This window comes from Hemicordylus capensis, chromosome 2 (assembly GCF_027244095.1).
Source record: "Hemicordylus capensis ecotype Gifberg chromosome 2, rHemCap1.1.pri, whole genome shotgun sequence".
Classification (NCBI taxonomy): Eukaryota; Metazoa; Chordata; class Lepidosauria; order Squamata; family Cordylidae; genus Hemicordylus; species Hemicordylus capensis.
This window is the reverse complement of record NC_069658.1, coordinates 62165595-62182165: the sequence shown is the minus strand read 5'-3', so window position 1 is coordinate 62182165 and position 16571 is coordinate 62165595.

The following is a 16571-nucleotide window of genomic DNA, read 5'->3' as shown; positions in this document are numbered from 1 at the left end:
TGATTTCACTCCCCAGCAGATTTCACACCTGCTTTTAAGGTTTCATAAGACTACGCCATATGTATTATATCATATATTATCTCTCTCTCGCACTCACATTGCACTACAATCCTTGACACACACACACACGGATTCTACTTCCTTATAAGACAAAATGTCTTCATTCCCCCCCCCCAATAAGAGTAAGCCTTAGAAGAGTGGGTAAACTCAAGAAGTAGCTAAAGTTACTCTCAAGTCCCCCATATTTATAATAATCACTTTGGCTATCTGCTCTTAAGGTAAGGCATGACTGCTAAGTCATGCTGGTCTTGATAGTGAACTCTCTGGTTGTCCAGTGCCCTTGCTATTGCTTAAGCAGCAGTCAGGGGAGTAGGAAAGGATCTCAAATATACCCTAACACCAAGCAAGTCACCCAGCCACTTTTCGCTGGGCGATGCTACCTGCCCACAAGAAGGGGAAGAGGCTTACCTGCTTTAAAGCACTGCACTTTAGATACCATCTGCCCACTAATGCTGAAACAGATACCTGCGCCCTCTGAATGGCTTAAGGAAGGGGAGGGAGCGAATCAGAGCGGAGCGTTCCAGCCAAGAGTAGCTCAAACAAGGCGAAGGAGGGGAAATGTCTCCGAAAGGTAGAAGGATTAGTTCATGTTGGTGCCACTGGAGCCGCAACAAGAGCTACCTTCTACAGCATTTAAGATTTCATTATCAGCTTTCAGCCTTGCAAAACGAGACCCGTTGCTTAACTTAATCCGGAACATCTGTTTGCAACAGTAGCACATTTTGTGTGTGTGTGTTTGTGTGTGTGGTTTGGAGCTGATCAAGTTGTAAATTTTCCGCCTTGGGTTTTCAGCGCCTCCTAGTTACAGCCTAACACTTCGAAGTCCTACAAAGGCTCTGAATAAAGGGGAGAAAATGAAATAATAACCATGTAATGTATCAAACGCTACCAGTTACACCAAGCCAATTTATTATTCCTCTGTGCTACTAATAAAAGGGTGTGGGGTGCAAATGTTTGAGAGACTGACTCAAGGAGGAGAATGCAGCAAATCCATTCGGAAAAAATGACCATCATATTATACAACCTCAGTTGTTTTAAGAACTATCAGCACACTTTTTCTAAGAGAGTAAGGACGATCACAGTACCAATTTTAATAATCCATCTTGAAATTTATAATAATTAAAAGGCATTGTACTATCTGGTACTTGTCAACAGAACTTTCAGATGTCTTTTTTTAGTGAGAGACGTTTCCATATAGCGAATCCCTAATCAGATAATCAATACAAACAGCTAGGGCTTTTAAACTCCAAAACGGTTTTCTTAACTTAATGAAATGGATACATTTAGAGCATATGCTGACACGATGAGGAAAATTACTCAAAGTAATCCCACTGAAATAAAGAACCACAGGTTAGGCGTTGCAAGATTACCTTCCATGGCTGACATGAGGAAAATTACTCAAAGTAGTCCCATTGAAATTGAAAATAGACATTGCCTAATTAGACATTGCCTAGCCTGTCCTTTTAATTTCAATGGGACTACTTTGAGTAATTTTCCTCATCATGTAAGCCATAGAAGGTAATCTTGCGAATAAATTTTGAAAGTAGGAGATACTGAAGTAGACTATGCTTCTCTCCAAGGCATCATAAATTTAGAACAGATTAAAAAGAGGATGTATATTTGATTTTATGGCATTTATGGTGATCTCTTATTTTGATTCATTCATAACAGAATGATAAGGAGGCTAACTTAACATGATCAACTTCTATTTCTGCTACAGCTAGACTTCACGAGTGTATTTACGATGCCTTACAACTGTTGCCAACATCTATCATATAGTCCTGGTTTTTGTTTTCTTATTGGATATTCCAAACTCAAATTAGTTACATTTTGTTTCAGGCACACACACACACACACACACACACACACACACACACATTCATTAAGTAGATTACAACATGATTACAACATGAATTGGCAGAGTAAAGCGACACCATGGTTCACAGTTTACTTCTGGGCTGCTTTTTATTTCAATCGGGATGTTTCTAGGGTCTGTTTTAGTCTTCATATTATGTTATTAGCACTTTTGAGCTGGGACTAAAATGCGATTCTCAGCACAGAGAGACAGAGGAGGGGGAATCTGATTTCTTGGGGGGAAGGTGCTTGAAAGGGCAGCATTAGTTCTCAGTCGGAGTGTCTTGAAAGACACAGCGCCATCTAGCAAACAAATCGGGAATCAAAGGCGAGGAATTAGGGAGGCCCTTTTGGGCAGAAAGAGAGAGAGACCGGGAGAGAAAGAAGGAAACTTTCACTGCCTCGCCATTTTCACCTGGACAGAAGGCTCCCTCCCCGCCGCCACCCACGCACCTGCAGCAGGCAATCCACACCCAGTTAAGGGTTCAGAGGGCTTTGCCCTATCCTATCTGTTTCTGAAGAAGGAGCTCTGTTCTCCTTCACTACACCTCTGCTTATTAGACTGCTCAGTCGTTCCTTAATGAAGTCCGTCCGTGTCCAGTCGCTAGTATTTATACACCGAGATACAAGCACCTGGCTGGCATTTAATAAGCTTCAGTCCTCATTAACTTCAGCTACCATCTTTAAGGAAGGAGAGGCAGAGAAGTCATCTCGGGCATTTATAAGAAAGACATGAGGCATCAAGTCCCTTAACTATTGCTTTCGATCCCCCACCTCAATAGCCAAAACGATTTGCTTATACCATGAAATACAGGAATATAAACGCGACATTAAATAGGAACAATGCCATATGCAAACACACACACACGAATTTGGGATGGCTTTGTCGCCCAAGGAAAACAATCCCCTTCAATATGTATTTTTTGCCCTTCAAAAGACTGCAAAACAAAAGGCTTAGTATATTCAGTCTTCCTCTTCTTTGCTATTTGATTTGGGTAATCCTTTGTTCTTATAACTTTAAGGACACCAGGCCAAAAAAAATGGGGAGGGGGTGAAATTAAACCAAATAAACCACCCCTGCGTGTTTGCAAGCCATGTTTACATTAGTTCTGCAAAATTAAACAAAGACACTAAAAGATTTGGTTGGGGGGCGTTCTGGGTGTGTATGGGGGGGTGTCGCCCTTCTGCAAGCGCGCTGAAGGTTTCTTAATCAAGATTCATCATTATGAAAGGCTTCCTCGGAAGAATGGTACCTATGTTTGGAAAGAAGCGACTAAAACAAACCGCGCACACTTTTGCATTAAGAACTCCTTATTGCCACCTGCTCGGGAATGCTGGCTACAGAGTTTCCATGAGACTCCGAGAAGCCAAAATGACAAGCGTGGCTCTTGCAATATTGTTTGGAGGCTTTTTGAAGAACTGCCTGGGACGAGCCTAATGTCTATGCCTTGTTCCAGTATTTCTCGATCTAAAAATCACGCCGGAATTGTGATCCCAGGCAATTAAAAAATCGTAGAAGTGGCATCGTATTGAACGCACAAAAAGTCGTGGAGGTAGCATCGTACTGAACGCACCCTGGCACCTCATATCTCCGCTATAACCACGCGGATTTGTTGCAGGGACTCCAATCTGGTTAGCCCCTAACTCACTGTTTGAGAAACTGGCATCCTCCCCTTCCTCCATCCTCGTGGGCTTTTAGCTTTCTGTTTTGTGGAATCAGTGGGAGGGAGTGTGGGAGGCTGCTGACCATGGGACACAGGTCTTGTCTGTTTAGGGCTCTCCCCAGTGGAAGTTCACGGGGGGAAACCTGAGAAATAGACTCTGTGTCTACGTGGGGCGGGAGTGGGGTGAGGCTGATCTCTTTGGGTGGCTCCTTCCACATAGCCTGTCATCATCCGGATTTTCTTAGCCATGAAACCTGCTCCACGATGGGGTTCCCCGGCTGTTTAAATGAACATTGATTTATTGCGTTTAAAAGTAAATTTACACACACGCCAACATCATTCCGTTTTGTTTCCCCAGACCCTGAGATTTATTTTCTGCTTAGCGCTTGTCTGACAAAACAATGTCCTTTAACTTTGTTACACATCGATAAGGAAATCTGTCTTATTCCCCCCCGCCCCCGCTTGAATTTATTGCTCTTGTTACCTGGTTTGTGAAGCTGGAGGAGGAGTGTGCCTGTGCGTGTGTGTGTTGGGTTGAACCCTCTGCGATGCGACTCATTAGGAAAATAAACATAAAAAATAAAAAGGTGCTGGAGTGGGGTGGGGGACACAGCCCGAAGAAATTTCACCGCCCCGCAGGATTTGTGCTTTTGAAAGAGGACTAAGGGATCAAGAGCAAAAGAATCGAGATATTTCACAAATTAAAATGTCCAAGTAATTGTTGTCAAGAGGGACGGATTCTGCTTTCATCTGCTAGGACATCTGATGCTATTGGCATAAGTTCTTTTGAAGCTGATCAATTGTAAAGGAGATTAATAATAATAATAATAATAATAATAATAATAATAATTATTATTATTATTATTATTATTATTATTATTATTCCAACGTTCTCCCTAGCACGCTACCTTACTTCCGCTCACTAAAATCCCCATTCCCCAGGCGACAGGCGGGTTGATCTCAGGGGAGTGGGCTGCACTTTGAAGCAGTTTTTACGGCATGCTTCGCCTTAGTGTTACTTGTCTTTTGTTCCCATTAAAAGGCCACATTCTTCTTTTCACTGATATATTGTCTATGTTCTTCATTTCACAACTCTTGAAAACAAACTTCTTACATCTTATCAGGGAAGAAGGTACTGAGTCACTCTGGAGTGAGGTGCGGTGGATGAAAAAAGGAGGGAGGGAGATAGACCGACAGTGGTCAGCGATGTTTGAGAAATATTTGAAAAGAGGATTATTATTTTTTTAAGCATCCTGGAGGGTCTCTTGAAGCAATGTGCTATGGGGGGAGGGCATTAGAGGAGCATTAGTGAAGGGCGAGTCCAGAAGCACGCAGGGTTAGGCAGTGTGCGTGCGTGAATGTCTTCTGGAATACCCCGCTCCCTCCCCCAACCCTGATTTCTCACAGACAGAGGCGTCTAATAATCACTTTAGAAATCACCAAATGAGGACACTCTTCCTCTGTAAAGCAGAAGTGAAGATGTTACGGCGGGTTATCATCAGCAGTCTGCGGAGTGCTTTGAAATATGTTCTCTTTCTTTTCTCCCATGAAAAACACCATCTTTCAAGAAAGACCCCCCTGGCTCCAAACGCTACCCCACCCCGCCCCCAGACCTTACCAACTTGTTGTCCAGAATGGCCAAAGGGTTCGAATTTACTTCATGTCACTTAAGGTAGTTGGAGCGTTCTGTCACCAGCTCAGAATTTCCTTCCTTCCTCTCTCTTTCTCTTGCCCGTGCTTTTTTTGCTTTCTGCTTTGCTTTCTTTTAATTTCTCTCTCTCTCTCTCTCCCCGGGTATTTAAAAATACACCCAGGATTCTACCTAAACTGAAGTTGGGCGGGGGGAGAGAAAGGGCCAAGCCCCTGAACATCCCCCTATTCATATCAGGAGCATTTCTTTTTGGTTGCCCTTTGAATAGGGCCGTGTCACTCAGAGAACTAAGGGCCATTTCTTTCACCCTTCTCCTCTGCCCTCACAGGCGGACAGCCTTTCTCCCTCCATCCCTCCCCCATTTGCCTCTCTCAAGATCTCTATCCAACTGTCTCGGAAGATCTAGCAAAGCTCATTAACTTTTGCCGGATGATCAGGCGCTGCCCTTTGCCAAAGCGGGAGTAGGCCCACCTGCACCACCCCACAACTAGGCACGGACGCGCTCTCAGTCCGGCCTGGTGGGCATGGGTGAAGGTCTGCTCCACACACGCACACACGACCTCCTTCAAGAGCTATGCCCCGGCGGCAGAATGGGAGCAAAGTTGTTTTTTCTTTGGGCCTTTTACACAACGTACATCCCCAAAGCCCTTGAAGCTGGAATGCCTCACGCATGTAGGCGTGTGGTTAGTGGCGGATTAGGAAAGGAAAGGAGACCTTTTAAAATCAGATACATATTCTGGGCCACGTGGATTTGATACTGCAATTTTTGACAGAGGGAAATTAAAACAACAGCCACATTCAACCTCAGCTGTTGAAAACGCCCCATTGCAATAGGGATGAAACCAGCTTCTGTCGGGAGGGCTTGGATTGCTTTTCACTGCGGCTTGGCTGCTGGTCACTCAGGGTGAGTTTTGGTCTGGACTGGAAGCCGGATCGAACCAGCTCCGCATGTCTAGGAAAGGTCTAGGCAAGGAAATGACTGGGCAAGAGCCTGTTGAAAGATGGAGCAACCATTCCACAAGAGACCCTGGTTAATAAAGGAAGGGTCGCTGCAGCTGCCCGATTACTCACAAGGAAGTCGCACTCGTTGCTCTGCAGGAGCCGCCTTGTGTACCAGTCATTGTGTAAGGGTCTGTGGCCTGCGAGGGCTAGCTAGGTAATGACACCCGGTCTCTGGAATGCACGTGGCAAGTAGCGCATCCCGCCCATAGCCCTGCTGGCCATCGCGAGGTGTCCCACGTTATCTCTGTCTTGGCGAGAAATAGGGGCCGAGTGGATCTGCTTCTTGAGGCGGTGCTCCTGCGAGACTCACATTCCCACGAGAAAACCGGGGGCACTTTTGTCGGCCTTTGCACTCTCTTGGGCGCTCTGGTGAAAGCCTGAAAGACTCTGCACCATCCCGCCTCCATTTAAGCCTCAACCATTGGATTCCAGCGGATTTCCAGCCCAGTCCTAGACACCTTTGACTCGGCTCAGGGATTCCAGCCAGGGTGAACAAATGGTTTCGGGTGGGTGTTTCCAGATTCCCTCAGGATCAGGAAATCTGTCTGAACTGAAGACCCCAGAATCTTGGATAGGCAGAAGGAAAGGGTTGGTGGTGGGGAAGCTGGAGTCTGAGAGGGAGGGGTGAACACTCCACAGTTGACTCACCCAAATAATCTGACATTTTATTTTTTTCCCCTTTTTGGCAGTAATAGTAAATAAAATAGCCGTTAATAAACCCAGTTATCATTCCGTCCACGAAGAGGGTAAGGCTGTGGGCTCACATCCAGTTGGGTGCTTCACTCCCAACTGGTGAACCACGAACTCGGATCCCTCTTTCTAGTGGTCCTTTCGAAAGGGGAACCGAGGCGAGCCTAGCAAGTGGGCTTATAAAATGCCCGTTAAAATGCTATTAAACACAGCAGAAGGTGCAAGGCTCTCGCATCGTTCCGCCTTGATATGCAATTAAATTACAGCAAATTCCTCTTTAAATAATATCGTTTGGAATCCTTCGCAAAGATTCAAGGATGTCTGAGGTTAAGCAGCTTTTAAAACGTCAGTTCTAAATGGCTTATGCAATGAATAGCTACCTTTAAATCCTAACACCATTATAAATATGCTGTACATGTGGATGGCAGTTTATCTCTACATATTTCTTTTTCAAATGAGGAAAGCATTCATGATCATCATAATAAAAAAGCTCCTTGACATATCTGAGTTGAGAAAAGCAGATGTTAATTTCCCCCCCCTCCTCTCCCCCACATCTTGTTTTATGACCAACTCTGCTGGAAAGAAGCCAAGGCGACGTCCCTGTTCTTTGCTCAAAGACTAGTAGCCCAGGAGCCGGGGAGGCTTCGGAGCACCCGCGCGGGGCCCGGGGTTCCAACCATAAAACAAACATCTGGGATTTTTGCTGCACCACCAGCCGCAACCAAAAAAAAAAAAAAAATCAAAATAAATTAGAGAGTTGCTATAAAAACAGGGGGACGGCGGGTTGCACCGCGTTTTGTGCGTGGAGAACTCACACACCTGCAGACAAGGAAAATGGCCTACTGATATTTTTCAAGGCACAGAGAGCCTTTCTGGGGCCTGGCTAAATGGGGTGTATGGGCTATGGAAATAGGTTTTAAAATAAATTTAAAATAATGATTGCTTACTCAGCCTCCCCTCCCCACAACACCCACACTCCGAAACAACCCTGATCGGGCATCACCCCCTTAATTTTTATCTTTTAAAAAACCTCGGGACTCTAGCTGGACAAGAAATGCTTTATTTCAGAGTATCGTCTTGAGCAGCTAGGAATGGATGCCTTCCCCACTGCTCTACCCAGCCATCCTCCCTTTCCTTCTAAGTGATCAAGTGTAAGAATTCCCATAGTTTTCGCTCTCCCTCCTCCCTTCTCCCTCTTTTCGCCCCATTAACTAATATGTTTGAGAAAGGTTCTTGTTTGCACTGAGTTACATGGGGACCAGCATACATGGGAGGGCTTTAAAAAAAGAAAGGAAAAAAAAAAAAAGAAAGAAAAAAGCCAGCACCGCGGAGCTTTCCTGGCATAACAATTAACTGTATGCAATATTTATCGTTCTGTAATGTTTGCTATCAGGAAAAACCAAACGTAAAATCGGTGGAAGTTTAATAAACAGACACGCAATGATTGATCAAATAGAATGAATAAACATGCCTGGATTATGCAGACGCCTGCGCTTCTGCTTATTAGGCGCTGATCCTGACTTAGCAGGAAATTCCATTGGAATGCGGGGGGGGGGGGTTTATTTATTTATTTATTTATTTGTTGCAAGGAATCAATGGGTAAAAGAGTCGTCAGTGTGTCTGCTGCTGAAGTTAATCTCTTCCCCGTCCCTCACCCCCCGCCCCAAATTCCCTGTGATTTGAAAAGGTCAGGATGGCATCCATATCCTAGAAAGACATGCAGATTTTATGTATGACACATCTCTCCCATGGTGTGGGGGTAGCTAAAAGAGAGTGGGTGGGTGGGTTGGAAGATGAAGGTACCTGCCTTCCTCAACATTGTGTGTGTATGTCCCCCCCCCCCTTAATCCTTTATTTAAATATAGATCTATGAAGATAAATGATGCACATTAAAAACATAGGCCACTAAACAAGCTGGTTTGGAATGGTTGGCACAAATTTTTATTAGGAGTGGTTGTCTCTTCCCCCTTTTTCAATGCGAGATCTCGCCGGCTGTGGCAGCACAACCATCTGGCGTGTATCAGAAGCGGCGCGTATATTGCAGTGAACGGAGGCATCCGCGGCTCTCTAGCAGCGCACCGGGCCTCGTGAGCTCCCCATATGCTGGACTGTGGAGACCTAGCGGCGAGCAAAGCAAGGTGTCGCCGGTGCCAGCCAGAACATCCCAGTCACCGCTTCGCATCCTCCTTTCTGGGAACTGGTCCCAAACCAGAGAGAGAGAGCGCGCCAGAAGCCCCGCCCTCTTTCCTCAGCCGCAGAAGGGGATAGGCAGGCGGGTGGCTGACGTCATTGCTCACCGCGCAGGAGAGGAACTGGGAGAGAGCGCGAGGTGAAGAGTTGGGGCGAGGGGGCGTCTGGGCTGCTTCTCAACAGTTGGGAAGTTCAGCTGAGAACTGCAGCCTCCCGCCCCCCACTCGCCAGCCCCTTCTCCCAGAAATTCTCATTTTGCTGATCTGTCTCCCCTCCCTCGCCATCACCAGTCTGAGCTGGGATTTCTATCCTTCTCCTGGAGCCTGTCTTGTCCCAACAACCACCTGCAGACTCCGTCTCTAGATACGCAGCAAAGCCAAACACACCCTACTGCGTGGCACTGACCCTGTCACAGATCACGCCCCCCCCCCTTTGACAGGAGGCTGCCAGTCATCAACCCTGCCATCCCATCTCCCTCCCCTCTCCCTCCCATCTTGCCTGGCCCCACATTTCTGCCAGGAGTCTCCCTGGTGTTGGATTCGCTTTCCCACTTCGCCAGCACCACCCTGCAGGGCACCGTGCCCTCCCCGCTGGCTGAATTTCTCTTCTGCTTCTAGTTGCAGTCCAGCAGCTCCCAGCCACACCTAGCCAGCAGCCCAGCAGGCACTTACTTGTCGGGCCGAGGAGGCGCTTGGCAACTTCCTTCTTCTCTTCATTTGCTCAGGCTCTGTCTCCCCAAGTCACACAGCCTTGGCCACAAGGAGGTCGACACAGGCCAAGGGCGATCAGAAGAGCAACAGCACTCGCCCCCCCTCCATCTCTCTCTTTCTGCCCCCCCCCCTTTCCAGGCTGCATGCCCTCTCCTCCTTTGGTGGGTGGTTGGCTGCCTGCTTGCCTGCATGATAGCAGCTCGATTTCATCCCCAGAAGCCCTTGGCGGCGGTGGGCAGCGTCTCCCCTCCTCTGGAGGTGGCTGCGCGTTTCTGCGGCGTCCTTTTGGAGCGGGGAGCGGCGGCGCCCTAAGAAGCCCGGCCTTTGAGTGAAGTGCAGATTGAGACATATCGGGAGCCCTATAAAAGGGTCATTTCACGAGGGAGGTTGGACACAAAGTTTGGACTCGTGACTGGCATTCCTGAGAGGCCTGCATATTTTACACACAACAAAGCGAGCCCCCAAAGAAGGGCTTAGGGGGAGAGGAGAGGAGAAAGGAGGGGAGGGGGAGCCGGGAGAGAAGTTACTAAGTGACAAACATCTGTCAACAGGGGCTAATTTGTAGGCTTTGCTGCTCGGAGAGAGTGACCAGTGTGAGGCTTTGGGGGTGTGTGAGAGCCTTTGCGAGGCTCTGGGCACCTCCATCCTTTGTGAAGCTCAGCAAATTTAGAAAAGGCATGGCAATCCAAAGGGGAAAGTTGGAGCAGAAGCTCCGGCTGGGCCCCGGATTCAAGCCACATCTTCTCCGCATCACCCAGCCCCTTTGTTAGCTCTTTATAAACTGTTTCAAAGTGGGGGGAGAGATGGACCTGCTTCAATAGAGAAGGGAGAGAAAAAGAGACCATAATAAAACATCAGGGACTCCGTCTCCCCCCACGCCACCCCTTCTCTCGCTAGGCCAGTTTTTTATCCTGTAGCAAAAGTCATCAGGACCCGCTCAGAAGTTCCCAAACATCACTCCTAGGAAGATCGCCGGGCTGCGTGTCTGTCTGCAAAGAAGCAGCAAGTTCGCTTCTCTGGCGCTGGCCCGCACTTGGAGCAGCTCGGGAAAGTATGCACCGGCCGGGAAGGAGAAAAACGTTGGCGAAGGACGAAGGCGGAGGTGCTGGTGGGAGAGGAGATTTGGCTGGACGGGATTGAATCGACGGCCGGGGCTGGATAAGGGGGCGGCTCAGTGTTCAGGGCCTGCCGACGGAGAAAGCTGGTTCTCTTCGAGACAGCGGAAGACAAAAGGAGGGGAGGCCTAGTGGTGAGCTGGATATCTCTGTTAGTTGTCAGCGCAGGTCTAGGGGCAGGCAAGGAATGCTAATCAGCCATTGCAGAGACTGGGGACTGGAAACTGCAGATCTCTGACACAGACGCTGCATCTCTCTCTCTCTCTCTCTCTCTCTCTCTCTCTCTCTCTCTCTCTCTCACACACACACACACACACACACACACACACACACACACACACACACCTGAAATGCACAGCCAGTCTCTCTGCTTGCTTTGGACGCATACATATTGACCAAAATCCAAATCCAGGCCCCTGTATCACACCTACACACAATCCCTTCAACAGCCGCATTTGACAAACACACCCAAGCACACGGGTTTTCTTTCTCTACACACACGGGTGTAGCTGTTCTCCCGTGAACCCGACGAGCTCCCAAAGGGCGAGCTCCTCCAACCTAGTTAACTGGAAAGGGTCGTATACAAGCCGGCTGAGTTTCATTCCGTCAGCCGGGGATGAAAACGGCTGGGATTCAAGGGCGTCACTGGGAGAGCTTGTGAATCGGCCTGTGAACGTGTCTTTGGGGGGGCGGGGGGGCATCAGATCAGTGAGGCTGGATCCACGGGAATCTCAGAGCGCCTTCAGGAGAACTGCGCCGTGGCTCTGACTCTTACACATTACAGTGTTTTATTTTAATCCTTTCCAAGGTATTTCTGCTCCCCCCCCCCTCTCTCTCTCGCCGCCCTCTGCAAGCAGTGGAATCGATACCTGACCCCACGGTTTGGCCAATGCTTTATTTATCTGTCCGAGCAATGATATTATCGGCCTTAAACGTTATATACAGCACATGTCTTCCTAAATCAACACACAAGGATACCTCCCAGCAGCTAGTTGACTCTGCCTTCAGCCTTGAAGTAGTTCTCTCGGCCCTTCACGTGCTTTCCCTTCTCCTCTTAAAAAGGGGGTGGGGGGAGGTGGGGGAGGAAAAAGACCATGGCTGGTTTTTAGCCTCTGTCGTTTTGAAGGGGATCCAAGGTTTTAAGCTTGATAGAGGACTCTGCAGCCAAGTAGACGTATATACACAATTATACATCCATGATTGCTGTTACTAGCAGGGATTCGCTTGTCAGCCTTAGCTGGGCTGCTTTCAAAGGCTGCTCAACGCTATCCTTATTTTTCAAAATGGGAGGAAAGGAGGGGGGAGGAGGAGATCCAATTTCCCACTGTCCTCTCTGTTAATTGCTTTCTTTCCTAGCAATTATATTTATAAACCGATTTGCTCCTTTCCGTGTTATGGCTTTGTGTTTCTAATGGAAACCACGTGGTGGAGGGGGGAGAGACCTCCCATCTCCTCCACATGAAATACACCCCCCCCACACACACACACGGTTGTGAAAAGGTACGTCTGTTCTGCAGGCCTATGCACTGGGATGAAAGACCCATTGAATTAAATGGGGAGGAATCGTGCGTCGGTTCGTGCTGCAGGGTTTCGTCCTTGTATGTTTATACTCTTTTCACCGTGTTATGTTAGCCGTCTTTAATACCTCCAGAATGGAGGGGAAAGGTGGATATAAAGATTGAAAATAAAACAATAATTAATAGTGAGTTGTTTGTTTTTTAGATTCGGGTCTTACTATTGTATTTTCATCAGGCTTAGAAACTTGACCCAATACCCAATTATTCCAGCATCAAGAAACGGATGGAGGAGATCCCAGGTAATAAGGTCAGGGGACCTTATCCTCCTTGCATCCCCCTTCCCCGCCCCCCACAGGTGGCTGCACCTCACATGCGAGGAATGAAGGCACACAAATACGCAAAACACGCAAATTTAGCAGCAGCTGCCTTTCCCTATTCTGTAAGACCAGTTCGTGGCTCTGTGAAGCGCTTGGATCTCAGCCCATCGAGCTCTGCTCCTGCAGTTCAGACGACTGCCATGCCGAACACGAATGCAGCCTGCATATTTGCCCCTCTAGTAAGCCCCACTGAGCTCAATAGGCTTGCATCCAAGTAAATATCCTCAGGATGGTAGACTTATTAGGAAGTTTGGGCTCTGGAGTACCGCTGGACTTACTCCTGAGTAAACCTACTGAGGAGAGGGCTGTTGATCAGCAGAAAAATGAATCCTTCTGCCATCCTGATTTGGATGCTTTAGAGAACTTCGAAGCATCAAAGTGGAGCTGGGGAGGGGAGGCGAGACAGCAGCAGAGAGGCCGTCTGCAGAGTCACCTTGCTTCCTTACAGCTTCTGTGCACATTTCTCCTGACTTTCCAGCTGTTTGTGATGGGGAGGGAGAAAGAGGAGAATGATTTGAGGGTGGGGGAGGGGTTAAGGAGAATATTTAAGTCCCGATTCTTAAAAGGTTTTTTTTTTTTTAAAGGGACTTTGAAAATGGATTCGCTGACAAGTAAGGATAATAAATGAGAGGCGCTTTCAGATAGATATCTCAGACGTGAAATTGCGCCCAGCTGGTTGTATAAGCAAACAAATAGTTCCATGTTCGAGACTCTGGACTTGCGGCTTGATGAATAGAACGCGACAGAGGTAAATGGCTCTTTAACTCATTTAGGAAGAAAACTCTTTTGGCTGCCCAAGTCAAAGAGCTGGGGAACGGCGGGATCCAGAGCCAGCCCTTGAAACAAGACTTTTATTGGTCTCCTCTTGTGATCCCACCCCCCGCTTCCCCCCTCCCGTGGGGAGGTCTCGTCAAGTCGCCAATTGCCTAGAAAACCCCCGGCAGGTTCTGAAAGGTGCAGCTACTTGGCATGTGCCGCCTGAGGACGGGGCCGCTCGCTTTTCGCCCTGGAAACCCATTAGAAAAGAGAAGTCCAGTCCACGTTTTAATTCCTAGAACACATAGAATTTTTTAAAAACAGAAGCCATCCCCAAATTGTCGCCAGCAAGGCTGGTTACACCAATCATCGCAGAGGAGAAGACAGAGAATATTTCCCAGTATTTTTAAGAAGATGAAATAAGTTCCCGTTACACTAGAAAAAGCAGCGGTCAGACACAATTGGAGATTGAGGGAAAGCGAGGGGTGGGTTTGGTTTTGGTTTTGGTTTTGGTTTGTCTAGACGTCCAGACAACAGAACGGCTGGTTATCGTTGCCTAGTGTGAGGCCCCAATCCCAAACCACAGGGGAACTTACTTCCAAGTCAATATGCCCCAAGCTGCCGCCCTGGTTTTGGCAGGGGGTATGGCTGGAGGTCTGCCTGATGGTCATTCCGGATCCAGGAGGTGGGCAAGGGGCTGATATCTCCTGCCCCGTAGTTCCTTGCCGGAGGTGGGGGGAGCCTTCTTTTTCACCCCCACCTCCCATTTCCAAAAGCAGACTGAATCTACACTTCCCAAACACTTCAAAGAAATTAAAGTTCTCATGCTCTTCCTGAACGTTTTGCCAGTGAAAGGGAAATGAAAGGGAAAGGGAAAAGAGGAGCACTTTGACTTTCACATGACACAGTTGTACATATTAAAAGAGAGAGATCTGTACCAAAAGGAGTGATTTCGGATTAAAGCATTCAGACCCATTTCCGCCTGACGTTTAGAATAAAATCGAATTAAGCCAGGTTGCCGTTTCTCTTGGATGGCCCACACCTTCAAGCTTTCTCGAAAGGTTCTTACCATATTATTTGTTTCTCTCTGCGAGAATTTTTTTTTTTTACACGCAGGCGATTCTGCCTCTGAAACTCATTAGTACTAGTCTCTCCCTCCCTCCTCCATTTTCCATGACGTTAAACTGCCACTCCACGTGGATTTCTTTCCTTCTTTTTCTTTCCTTTTTTAAAAAAACAACCCACCTAATTCGGAACCATACCTAATTCGACTACCAGGCTCTTGTAAACGGATGATATCTCTTACTCGTTGGCAGGTGACACCTACGGCAGAGCTGTCATCTCACTAACCCCTGGAGGCGTAAGAAACGTTCCTCTTAAAAACGCTGCTGCTCTCTCCCTAAAATCACTACTGCCCCATCCACAACTGAACCGATGCAAGATTAAAGGAATTCGTATCTCGAATCCTAAACACCTTCCACAGAAATCCAAGCTCAACTGACGATTTGACTGGAAAGAACGTTCCTCTAAAGTGCTTTGGATTGGGATAGCATCACTGTCCTCGCTTCTCTGAGAGCCGTTTCAAAGAGACACAATTCGGAATATTTAGTTTTAGGCCGCTGTCTAAGCACAATGCGGAGCAAAGTCCCTTCAACTTTAGCGGTTACTAAATCCGTTGGCATCAAGATTTATCGATTTCTGTGGTGTAAGATCATTGAATGCAACGGAAGACCTACACAGGCAGGTCTGGGAGTCCACATGGCAAAGGGCGTTTGATTTTGGTGGTACACAGGCGTGTTTTTCAACCACAACAATTAGCGTGGTTTTTTTGTAGGGTTTCCCACTTTCCAGAACCATCTCCAGATGCCCATTCTGGCTTGCCTCTGCAAAAAGCTTCATTGGGCTTTGGAAGGATGAGGCCTGACGGTTTCGGAGGAGGTGAAAGGTGCCTCCCAGACCCGGAGGATGTTAGGTGGCAAATTTAAAGAACAGGCCCTGTTACTCTAACGAAGAGGAGCAAACACCTCCATGGGAATGGAGCAGCATCTCAGGCTCACACACAAGAGCGCAATCCAGACACCACTGGAGATACTAGCAAGTTCTTTAGTCGGGCAATGCACTCCTGGGAGGTGTGTCTAATGGAAAGAACGCCATAAAAATCTCTCTCTGTGTGTAATATTCTATTTAATCAAAAGTTATTAAAGACACCGTCAGTTTAGGGGGGGCTTCACATCCCTTTCCTTCTGCACCTGATCAGGTAGTTCCTAGGAGCCTATGTTGGTTACGGTTGGTTTCGTTTTGGCCAAACAATCCGAGACAGCCAGCAAACATCACCTGCTGAAGGCCCTTTCCAAACCCACAAGGCCCCGTCAGATCTTAGCTACTGCGGCCGTCAGTACGCTGAAACGCGGAGACCCCTCCGAGGAAACTCCATGTTCTTTCTCACCCGCTATCTAGACCTCTCTCTGTGTGTGTTTATTTTAAAGGATTCCTTCTTAGTATTATCATCCATAACGCTGAAATGAAATGAGGCAGAGGGTTGGAATGGAGGAAACGTGGATGACCTGATAAATGTCACTCTGGTTTCATCAGGAGGAATAACACTGAGATGAATTCATTTACATCTGATCGGAGAAGAACTCCCCCCACCCACTCCACTCACGCAGGTTCTCTGGAGCACCCCACGAAGGCCTCCCTGAACGTTCAAGGACTGCCTGGCTACAGAGGCCTGCAATAACCTCACCCCTCTTTCTCTCTCATTCACTCTAGGCAACCAGGGGGCACCTCCGGTCTTGGCAGTCCCCCCAAGCTAGATCGTCCAGAAAGCAAGCAGGGGAGCAAGAGCCAAGGTGCGTGTCCTCCAGTTTGCCCACTGAAACTGACTAGTGCATTGACTCTGACTGCTGGCAGTGATGATTATGCTGCTATGTACCCACCATATAGAAACACACACTCTCTCACTCTCTCTCGGATCTACTGCGTCTA